General features: G+C 40.1%; 1 long non-coding RNA gene across 2 annotated transcripts in view; it reads left to right on the forward strand.

Annotated features, from left to right (window-relative positions):
• LOC137658698 (uncharacterized) overlaps positions 1-12,550 on the forward strand; it is a 321,759-nt gene that overhangs the window by 104,844 nt on the left and 204,365 nt on the right. The window lies entirely within an intron of this gene.

Here is a 12,550-nt window from a genome sequence, read left to right on the forward strand (position 1 = left end):
CCCTTGTGTGGACAAGAGGTCCACACATAAACAAATATTGGTATTGCGGTGCGGGTAATTTTAAGTTCGTTAGGGTTTTATATGAATGGTGTTACGTTTTTTTTGGTATATTTATGAATTTAATGATTTGTTTTACGTGTAATTATTTTGGTTGTTGGTGGTTTCTATGTTAAGCTTATTTTGAATGCAGAATTTTTTTGCGTTTCAGTTTGTGAGAAATATAGTTTTAAGGTTATGTTTTGTTTTTGTTGCCCTTTAGTCTAAGAGTCCAGTTTATGATAACGTCAGGGGAAAGTTTGTGTTGCGGAGACAATTGTCAGAAGTAAGATTCAAGGGTGTGGGGGTTGTTTTTGTTTACATCCCGCCACAATGGCATCATGCAGAGTGGTTTCTGGACCTTCTGCAGGTCCTCACGGAGATCCCGAGGGAGCTCCCTCCACGTCACGAGCTACTCAAACAACCACACTCCAACATCTTCCACAAAGCCGTAGCTTCGCTTCGACTTCACGCCTGGAGACTATCCAGCATCTCCTCAAAGAGAGAGGATTTTCGCAACAAGTTGCGGAAAAGATGTCTGGCCACCTGCGCAGGTCATCCGCAGGAGTCTACCAGGCGAAGTGGCGAGTTTTCTGTGGTTGGTGCCGTGGAAGGGGTATCTCTCCCCTCGATGCCACTTTACCAGCAATAGCGGAGTTCCTTGTGTATCTGCGGGAAGAAATGCGCCTTTCAGTCTCGGCAGTGAAAGGCTATCGCTCAGCCCTATGTCTTGCCTTCAGGCTCAAAGGAATGGACATTTCCTCCTCGCTGCAACTGTCTCTCCTCATATGGAGTTACGAACTTACCTGCCCTCAGTCGGAAGTGAGACCTCCTCCTTGGAACGTGGTTCGAGTCCGGCGTCAATAACCTCAGATGTCAGGATGCCTGAAAACTTTAAATCAATCAATCAGGTCTCTTAAGAGGCCTCCCTACGAACCATTACGCCAGGCTTCTGATCGCCACCTTACCTGGAAGACGGTGTTCCTGCTAGCTTTGGCTTCGGCCAAGCGAGTCAGCGAACTTCATGGTCTCTCCTACGACGTCGCCCATTCAAGGGGAATGGGGGGAGGTAACATTCAGCTTCATCCCTGAGTTTGTTGCCAAGACTCAGAACCCTGGAGTGCCGGACCCTAGGTTCGACTCCTTCCAGGTCTCGAGTCTTCGTTCTGTAACAGATGACCCAGACCATCTCCTACTGTGCCCAGTCAGGAGTCTGAGGTTGTATCTTAAAAGAACAGCAGCAGTCCGCCTCGAGGTGCGAGCCTTGTTTGTTAGCACCGGGGAAACGAAGAGGAGGGTCACCAGGAATACCATCTCGGCCTGGATCCGTAAGCTGATCCACCTAGCCTTGAGTTCTGACCCTCCTCCGTCACGGCGCCCTAGGACGCATGATGTCAGGGGCGTGGCTATGTCCCTGGCCTTCAAGAAGAACTTTTCGGTGACGCAGGTCCTGCAAGCTGGGGTATGGAAGCGTCAGACCACCTTCATGGTCCACTACCTGCAAGACGTGACACACAGAAGGCTCGATACGTTTTCTATCGGCCCTGTGGTGGCTGCACAACAGCTGGTCTAACCTCAGGCTCCTAATTGGACAAGTAGCAGAAGGTTGAGGGCATTGTTACCCGGTTTTAGTCTGTGTGAATGAAAAGTTGTTCTGTAACCGAAATACAAACCACGCTATTTACATTGGGTTTACTTTCGGCGTAGCTGAAATTGACGAGCCAATAGATTTTAACGAGGGTTAAACTACCCCCGCGCTAGTTTGCGGGGGTAGGGGAATGGGTATCTTGCTACCCCTCCCCCCCCCACACACCGGTGATTTGCTTCACTTCACTTTTGGCTCGGACGATGTGCAGACGTGTCTGTCTATCGTCCTCGTTTTTGACAGCCTTAATCTTTTCTTTGCTTTTCCTCAGCTTTGTGTGTTTGAAGTTGGCCTCGCCCTTTGGTGTTCATCATGCGCAAGTGCCCTGGGATTGCCGGCCGCCCTTGCGGTACCTTCATGTCTGCGGTGGATACCGATCCTCACACCCTTTGCCCGCAGTGTCGAGGCCGACGGTGTGATAGTGAAAATACATGTAGTGAGTGTAGGGAGTGGTCTGCCTCCCAGTGGGAGAGGTTTCCCCGTCGGTGTAAGAAGAAGTCCAAGAGAGACCGTTCTCCTTTGAGGGTTGCCTTGAAGGAGGAAGGCTCTCGGGACTCCTCTTCCGCCGCCCAAACCTCCTCCGAAGCTCCCCCTCGTCCGGCTCCTAGTGAGAGGCCGCCGAGTGGGAGCGCAGGCCCTAGTTCTGTTTCCCGACCTCGGGGTGTGGGAGAGGGCGTCGCCTCCCATAGCGGGGCGGTTCCCCTCCTCCTCCGGGGGAGGATTTTGATAATGTTAATTCTATGTATAATGATGATCTTTTTCAGCTTTGGGGTTCCTTGGGGCTTAAGGGCCTGCCCTACAAGGAAGCCCTGTTTGACCTTATTCAGTTAGGGGCCGCTGTCAAGCAGTCGTCGGTGATAGCAGAGGTAGATCCTCTGTCTATCGTCGACGTCGTGGTGGCAGAGGCTTCCGACGAGTCTGGTCAAACCTCTGCGGCTCCTGATGTTGATGACGTTGCTGAAGGCTCTCCTCCCCCTTCTGTACATCCTTCGGAGGGGGAAGGGGGTCCTACGGGCTCTCCTGCGGCTAAGTCTCCCCCTCGGAGGAGCATTATGACTGAGACTCCTCTTCGGTCGGAGGACTGATGATCCTGACGACCTCCCTCGTGGCCGCCTTCGCCGTAAGGCTCATCGTCCGCTTCGCCGCAAAGGCCTCCCGTCTCCCTATAAGGGTGTCAAGAGGCGCCTTTTCGAGTCTTCTCCTCCGTCCTCCGATGGGGACTCTCCTCGCCAGAAGCAGTCTGTAGCAGCCGCATCCTTAGACCACTCCGGGGATCGTTCTCGTTCTCACACGCCTTCCAGACCTTCTACTTCCTGTGCAGACGGCCAGCAGTCTGATCTCGTCAGCTGACGGGCACCGGTCCCTTCTGGGGAAAGGGATGTACCGTGGGCGCTTCCCTTGCGCGTCAGGGTTCCCCTGCGCGCCCTTCTGTGCGTTCACGCGTAGTAGCACACCAACGCTCTCCTGCTCGTCAAAGGCGGACTGGGAAAAATTTCGTGAGCTAAGCGAAATTGAGGGGGGATGCTGAACAGGTTGAAAATATCGATGATGCCATAGACTTACTGAATGGAACTCTCCATACAGCAGGATTCAATTCAATTCCCAAAACAACAGGGTTATTCAAACGACGACCAGTCCCGTGGTGGTCTTCAGAACTAACTGCCCTCCACAGAGCCACAAGAAGATCTCTAACACGATTGTGTACGACTCCAAACTGATGAGAATTTAATTATGTACAAGAAATGTAGAGCACAGTTCCGTCATGCCATGAAAGAAGCAAGGCGCCAGTCATGGGTGTCTTTTGTTTCCTCCATTAACAGTAGAACACCACCATCCTTTGTGTGGAGGAAAGTAAAAAAGATAGCTGGCAAATTCACCCCCAACTCACACCAGTGTTGAAGGTGAATGGCCAGTATGTAACTGAAGCAAATGATGTTAGCAATGCCCTGGCTAGTCATTTTTCAAATGTATCCAGCAAGTGTGTAGGAGCCCCTGGTCATTGCAATGATACAGCCCCTGGACCTGATGGAATTCCATATGCAATGATTAAACATGTACATTTTCATACAAAGATATTTATTTTAAGCATTATTAATAGAATATGGCATGATCATAGTTACCCAAGTGTTTGGGAACTAGCCATTATTTTAGCCTTTTTAAAACCCGGTAAAGACAAGTTTTTAGCAGCAAACTATCGTCCTATTGCATTGACATCTATGCATGAATTAAAAATAAAATACAATGGGACAATTCTTCCGATTATGAATATGCTTAAATTCTAAATAAAATGAAATGAGACTATTCTTCCGATTATCACTATGCATAAATTCAAAATAAAATACAATGCTACTATTCTTCCGATTATGAATATGATTAAATTTAAATTAATATACAATGGGACTATTCTTCCAATTATCACTATGCATAAATTCAAAATAAAATTCAATGGGACTATTCTTCCAATTATCACTATGCATAAATTCAAAATAAAATAGAATGGGACTATTCTTCCAATTATGAATATTCTTAAATTCAAAATAGAATACAATGGGACTATTCTTCCGATTATCACTATGCATAAATTCAAAATAAAATACAATGGGACTATTCTTCCAATTATCAATATGCAAAAATTCAAAATAAAATACAATGGGACTATTCTTCCGATTATCACTATGCATAAATTCAAAATAAAATACAATGACACTATTTTTCCGATTATCACTATGCATAAATTCAAAATAAAATACAATGGGACTATTCTTCCGATTATCACTATGCATAAATTCAAAATAAAATACAATGGGACTATTCTTCCGATTATCACTATGCATAAATTCAAAATAAAATACAATGACACTATTTTTCCGATTATCACTATGCAAAAATTCAAAATAAAATACAATGGGACTATTCTTCCGATCATCAATATGCATAAATTCAAAATAAAATACAATGGGACTATTCTTCCGATTATCACTATGCATAAATTCAAAATAATATACAATGAGACTATTTTTCCGATTGTGAATATGCAAAAATTCAAAATAAAATACAATGGGACTATTTTTCCGATTATGAATATGCATAAATAAAAAAATAAATTACAACAGGACTATCCTTTCGATTATCAGTATGCATTAATTCAAAATAAAATACAACGGGACTATTCTTCTAAATTATGAATGCCTAAATTCAAAATAAAATACAATGGGACTATTCTTCCGATTAAGAATATGCTTAAATTCAAAATAAAATACAATGGGATTATTCTTCCGATTATCACTATGCATAAATTCAAAATAAAATACAATGGGACTATTCTTCTGATTATGAATAGGCTTAAATTCAAAATAAAATACATTGGTACTATTCTTCCGATCATCAATATGCATAAATTCAAAATAAAATAGAATGGGACTATTCTTCCGATCATCAATATGCATAAATTCAAAATAAAATACAATGGGACTATTCTTCCGATTAAGAATATGCTTAAATTCAAAATAAAATACATTGGGACTATTCTTCCGATTATCAATATGCATAAATTCAAAATAAAATAGAATGGGAAATATCTTCTGATTATGAATATGCAAAAATTCAAAATAAAATACAATGGGACTATTCCTCCTATTATGAGTATGCAAAAATTCAAAATAAAATACAATAGGACTATTCTTCCGATTATCACTATGCATAAATTCAAAATAAAATAGAATGGGACTATTCTTCTGATTATGAATATGCATAAATTCAAAATAAAATACAATGGGACTATTCTTCGAATTATGAATATGCGTAAATTCAAAACAAAATACAATGGGACTATTCTTCCGATTATGAATATGCATAAATTCAAAATAAAATACAATGGGACTATTCTTCTGATTATCACTATGCATAAATTCAAAATAAAATACAATGGGACTATTCTTCCGATTATGAATATGCTTAAATAAAAAAATAAGATACAATGGGACTATTCTTCCGATTATCACTATGCATAAATTCAAAATAAAGTACAATGGGACTATTCTTCCGATTATGAATATGCTTAAATAAAAAATAAAATACAATGGGACTATTCTTCCGATTATGAATATGCATAAATTCAAAATAAAATACAATGGGACTATTCTTCCGATTATGAATATGCATAAATTCAAAATAAAATACAATGGGACTATTCTTCCGATTATGAATATGTTTTAATAAAAGATAAAATACAATGGGACTGTTCTTCCGATTATCACATGCATAAATTCAAGATAAAATTCAATGGGACTATTCTTCCGATTTTGAAGATGATGAATCTCTTGGTGGTAGAGGAGGGCAGTAGGATAGATATTCTGAAAGAGAAATGTTAACCATCATATAATCATTGTTCATACAGAAACGTACATTTATGGTAGCGTAACCAAAATGAATATGCTTGACAAACCTATGTTGCTACATAAAATTGGGAATGCTGTTGTGCTCAAGTGTTGTTATTCGAAGTTAACAGCAATGCACTAGTACCAAAGATTTTTTTTGGGTGAAAACTAATTGCCTTTTTCAATATGACCTGGATTCTAATAGCAATCATTTAACATTGATATATAACCTGAAAGATATATTATGTTCTGTCAATGGATTTGAACCAAGCTCAGCAGAGTAAAGAAATTTCACTAAAACAATGCTAGCCATTTTGATAATTCTTTATAATGTGGGTAAGTAGATGTCAAAGAGATATTATGGACAGTAAGATAACTATGTTTACTCCTTTGCCCCTATTATCCAGTTGAATATTGACAATAAGATTAATAACTCTCCTTCACTTCATTAACATATTCAGACTAAATTATACATTTGAGTCTAGCACATAATTGAATTGCCAAATTCATTTAAAAACCGTAATTTAAGTTATTTATCTGAGCATCCCTTAATACACAATTATCTGGAATCAATGCCATTCTTTATGTTTAATCGAGTTCATATTAATAATGAAATCTAAACATTTTTGGTACAAGGTGCAAATTGAGTGACTGTCTGACTGTATAGTGGCTGATGTTAACTCAACTGTTCAGGAGACTAACGTCAGAGTATCATTACTCAATTCTTAGTGATGGTCAAATACCTAAAGTGATAAGTGGTATATAGGCCTACTAATTAATTTTCGAAAAAGAAAAACCTAGATGATAAATATTACCTGCTGGTAACGATGGTGCTGGAGACTCTGGCGGTGGCGTGGTGAAACTAGAAGTTGGAGACCTATCTTCTATTTCTGGACCCTCTTAACGAGAGAATGCCTTGATGAAGTCATCGGGCTTCAGCACGGCATATCATTCCCGTGCTGAAGGCTTGTGACGGGCAAGAGGGCTCTCGAACTGGGAATTTCTTTTCCTCAGTTTGACTCTAAATTTCTCTCATTCTTTTTCTATTACTTCTTATTGCTTATTCCTCCTTCATAATTATCAGCTGTCTCCAACCTTGCTGTCAAAACTCTCTTACCTATTTCACTGTCCAGGTTTTTTAGAGGGAACATTGTATCCAGGATCTGTTTTTATTTCAAAATCAATTGTGGGAGCTGTGGTGGTCTTGCCAACTGCCCGAAAATGTTTGGACACCTAGGAGTGTCAGTATTCCCATACTGACACGCGGAACTATCTCGTAGGAAAATTTGGCCTTCGGATTCCAGGGGTTGGCGGTTTCATAGAGATAGGACTCTCGGCATTCTGTCCGGTTTGTCTGCCACTATGGTTAGAGTGGGGATGATTTTATTCTTGAAATGCTCTCAGTCCCACTCTAATCATAGTGGTACCATCCCTTTGTGGTAGGGTAGGGAGTGGACATTTGGTAAGCAGCTTTTGCAGGTGTCATTGGTGGAGAAATCAATTCGAGGAAAGGCTAACGGTGTCTTCTTTGGAATTTCAGAGTCTAAACATTTTCTCTCCCTTAAACTTTATTTTTTTTCCATTTGTTTTTTTTCATTGTTATTATGACCCCTTCCCTCCCCCCAAAAAGATAATTAATGAGTAAACTTAATATTCCCTGTACCCCTGGATCAAATGGCGAACTCCAGACACCGTTGACGACTTCTGCTTGTTTAAATAAGGAAAGCTCTGTTGACAACCTCGGCAATAAAAAGGATTCCTCCAACATTACTTCTCTGACCAGTGTTGTTAAAGACAATTTATCGGCACTGGTGGAAAATGATTCTTCTAATAACGGTAATACTTTACTCTTTGGTTCTGGCTCATTACCAGATTCAACAAAAAATCTGAAAATTCTCTACTTAAAAAACATACCAATTGGTTGTAGCTATGACATAATTCATGAAGCCTTCTGTAGATTTGGGGCAATCAAAGAAATTTTAATGGAGCTTAATGGTAGTAAAGGCTTTTGGGAAGCTTGGGTATCATTTTCAAGTTTTGAGATTGCTTTAGAAGCAAATAAAAATTTAGAGAGCATAAACATTGACAATTGTTTGATTTCTGGGGCTCTATGTGATAAAGCACCAAGACACCTAGAGGTATATAAACCAGAATGATGGATGGAAAAAGAAATAGGGCTTAGACTTCCAGAAGTAAGAACCCCCAAGCCCCCAACATGGATAATTGCATCTGGGAAGATAGATAATTATAACTATTATAAGTTTAGTAAATTTATACAAAAAAAGTTGGTTTAATTAAAAGTAAGGATATTAGCAGATACGGTAAGCAATCTTTTTTGATTAATGCAAAATCAGATACTCAAGCTCACATGCTCTGTGGCATGAAAATTGCAGAAATTTATCCTATTAGGGATATTAAACCACATATGAGCTTCAGCTATGGTAAAGGAGTAGTTTTTGATAAAGATCTATATGAATTTTCAGAACCAGAAATTCTGGACATGTGCCCTGCTAATGTTTGGAAAGTAAGTAAGATCCCTCAAACAAGCATGGCAGTTTTAACATTTGAAACCCCTGTTATACCAGATCATATAATTATTGAGAATGAAAGAGTACGTGTTCAAGAATATAAACCTAGGCCTTTACAATGCTCTAATTGTTTCAAGTACGGTCACCCTTCCCGGTACTGCAATAATACGAATATCTGTATTAACTGTTCTTCGTTAGAACATGGCCAATGCAACAGAGATACAACCTGTATAAACTGTAAAGATCATCATAAATCAAATGATAAAAGATGTAGAGAATACAAGAAAGAAGAAGCTGCAATCTTGAAAGCAAATGCATAACATGTCAGTGTAGGTTATGCAAAGCATTTACTCAATCGGCAACTTAATTTTGCTCGCGCGGTTAAGATGCCACCAAAAGATTATAATCCACTACCCCTTACTACCACAGGGGGACCAGTGGTAGCACCTGGCCCGTCAGGTGCATCTCCCTTAGTGGTAGTAGCCCAGCCATCTGGGTCAAGTGCTCAGCCTATAAAAGCCAGAGCACAAACCTCCAAAGAGGTCAATATGGTTTCCAACACACCAAAAGTAATGTCACCGATAGGAGCATCTCCCCTAGAGGTAGTAGCCCAGCCTTCTGGGTTAAGTGCTCGAACTGTTGAAGTTCTAGAACAATCCTCCAAGGAAGCCAATGTGGCTTCCACCACCTCAAATGTATTGTCTCAGGCAGAATCTCTACCTGATTTGATGGAGATTGGAAAACAAGATCTTCCATAGAGGAAAAGGTCCCCATCATCCTCACCTTCATCTAAATCAGGTAAGTGCCCTACTGCTCATGATCCTAAGGTTGACTTGTATAAGGATACTAGAAAGAAAGAAAAGAAGAGTGGTGGCCTAATAAAGCCTTCCATCTCCAAGCCTTACATGGCTTCATCTGTAAAGTCCCAAAAGACAAATGAGACAAAGAAAAATCATAAAAAAACATAATGTCTATCATCCAGTGGAATTGCAGAGGTCTAAGTACTAGCATTGAGCAAATAAAAACTTTAACCAGGGACTCAGACACGAAGGTAATTTGTCTACAGGAAACCAAGATCAGTGACAAACCATTTAATCCTGGACTCAATTATCATTTTTGTAGATCCCCTCCTTTGCAAGCTGCAAGAGCTCAAGGTGGTACAGGTTTTATTATTCACAAATCTGTAAAATTTGAAACAATCCTACTCAATACACCACTACAGGCATGTGTAGTTAGAACTCATATCGGAAAAAAAATTACTTTATGCTCGCTATATATTGAACCATCTTTAGAACTTTTCCTCTTAGATCATGCTGGTAATCCAAGAAGGCTTAGACTTTCTGACATCCAAGACCTGATCAATCAGCTTCCTGCCCCTTTTATTTTAATGGGTGATTTTAATGCAAAGCATACTTTATGGGGTGGAAATGTGTGTGATAGATGGGGTAATCTTGTTGAAGAATTAATCGACAGCAATGATGTAATACTAATGAATGATGGTTCTCCAACTAAGTATGATGTATTCCACAACTCTACATCAGCCATTGATTTGTCAATCTGTTCCTCATCCATTCGATTGGACTACCTTTGGTCAGTAAATGAACACCTACATGGCAGTGACCATTGGCCAATAATGTTAAATTATGTCCATAATCTTCCTTCTCAGTGTCCACCAAAATGGAAGATAGACGAGGCAGACTGGGCAGCTTATGAAAACTGTTCACACACCGATAAAGAGTATGATGAATTTACATCTCCAGTGCATGCCTATTAACATCTTGAAAATATTATTGATGATAATGCTAGCAAGTTTATACCTAAAACATGCGGTTTACCTCATTGCTCTGTAGTTCCTTGGTGGAGTAAAGAATGTGCCAACGCAAAAAAAGGGACCCGAACTTGCTTCAGAAGATACCTGAGAACAAACTATGTAGCAGATAGAATAGCGTACCTCAGAGCCTGTGCCAAACAAAAAAGAACTTTTAAAAAAGCAAAGAGAGCATCTTGGAAGAAATATATATCTAATATTAATACCAAAACTCCTTCAAAGGAAATATGGGACAAGATTACAAAACTTCAAGGCAAATTCGTCCCTAAGCCTCTACCAATATTAAGGGAAAATAATAAATATATATCTGACCCTAAAGATGTAGCAAAGGTTCTTGCTAAGCACTTTGCCCATGTATCAAGTGCTGATAACTATTCCCCAGCATTTCAACAAATTAGAGCATCAACATCTGTTGTTCCTCTTGCTTCTTCAAATACTGAAGCTTTTAACCTGCCTTTTAGTATGGAGGAGATGCAAAATACTATCTCTAGCTCTTCTTTAACTGCCCCAGGTGAGGATGGCATCCGGTATGAAATGATATCACATCTCCCAGTGGATACCAAGGAATTTTTATTAGAAACCTTTAATGGTCTATGGGCTTCCCATACATCTCCTGATTCCTGGCATACTTCAATTGTAATTCCAGGCCACAAGTCTGGTAAAGACCCAGAACTGCCATCTAGTTATAGGCCCATATCCTTGACCAGTTGCATATGCAAACTATTTGAGAGAATGATCAACAACAGACTTGTGTGGTATCTAGAATAAAAAAATCTTTTATCTAACAGACAGTTTGGTTTTAGGAAGAACCGAAGTACTCTAGACCCTTTGCTGATGTTATCAAGGGAAATTTCAAATGCCTTTTCTAACCATAACCAGGTGGTGGGTGTCTTTTTTGACCTCGAAAAGGCACATGACACCACCTGGAGGGGTGGTATTTTAAAGCAATTGGCCTCGTGGGGTATAGGAGGACATATGTTCTCTTTTATTGAAGAATTTTCATCAAACCGCTCATTTAAAGTGAGAGTAGGGTCAGAACTATCTTCATCCTACATGCAAGAAGAAGGTGTCCCCCAAGGCAGCGTATTGAGTGTGACCTTGTTTGCTGTTGCTATTAATAGTCTCATTAGTCACATACCTCCTGGCATACAAGGATCACTATTTGTCGATGACTTTGCAATTTATTGTAGTGGATCATCTGCACTACAAGCATGCCAAAATCTTCAAATTGCAATAAATGCTGCTTCCGCATTGGCACATTCTTGTGGATTCATGTTTTCTCCTCAGAAGACCAAAGCCATTCGCTTTACTCGTACTCATAAAAGGGAAGAGATCCCCACCCTTTTCTTAAATGATTGTATTTTGCCATATGAGGATAGTGTCAAGTTTCTTGGAGTCATTTTCGACAAGAAAATGACATTTGGTCCCCATATAAATGACCTATATATCAGGGTTAAGAAGTCACTGAACATTCTGAATGTGGTATCGCATTTTGATTGGGGTGCTGATAGAACAACTTTGCTTAGAATTTATACATCTTTGCGTCTGAGCAAGTTAGACTATGCATGCCAAATATATGGGTCAGCTACAAAGACTTTACTTGGAAAACTTGATATTGTTTACAATGCTGGGCTTCGCATCTGCATAGGTGCTTACAGAACATCTCCCATTGACAGTCTCTACGTTGATTCTGGCATACCTCCCCTTTCCATTCGCAGAGAGGAGTTGAGTTTGAGGTTTTTAGCTAGGTCCCTTGCTGTGAGAAACAATCCTAACTGTAAATATGTTAGGGCGCCTTTAGATCGGGCTCCTAACAGATCTAGAGTACCTAAGGCTTTTGGAAGTACAGCTGAAAAATGATGCTAGAGAAGTAGGCTTGTTAACCGCACAGATAGCAGAGGTAGGATATCCCAAGTCTCCTCCTTGGTGTAATCCACCTGTTAAAGTATGTTTTACGGCAGGAGGGAAAAATACCTTACCTAGTAGGGTAATGAAAAGTGATTTTTTAAATCATGCTGCTCAACATCATGGGAAGCATGTTTTTACAGATGGCTCCAAATCGGCTGCAGGAGTTGGAAGTGCAGCTGTGGTGGGGGATATTGTTATTAGAAGGAAACTCCCATCCTCTTGTTCATTT

Source organism: Palaemon carinicauda, chromosome 19 (genome assembly GCF_036898095.1).
Source record: "Palaemon carinicauda isolate YSFRI2023 chromosome 19, ASM3689809v2, whole genome shotgun sequence".
Lineage (NCBI taxonomy): Eukaryota > Metazoa > Arthropoda > Malacostraca > Decapoda > Palaemonidae > Palaemon > Palaemon carinicauda.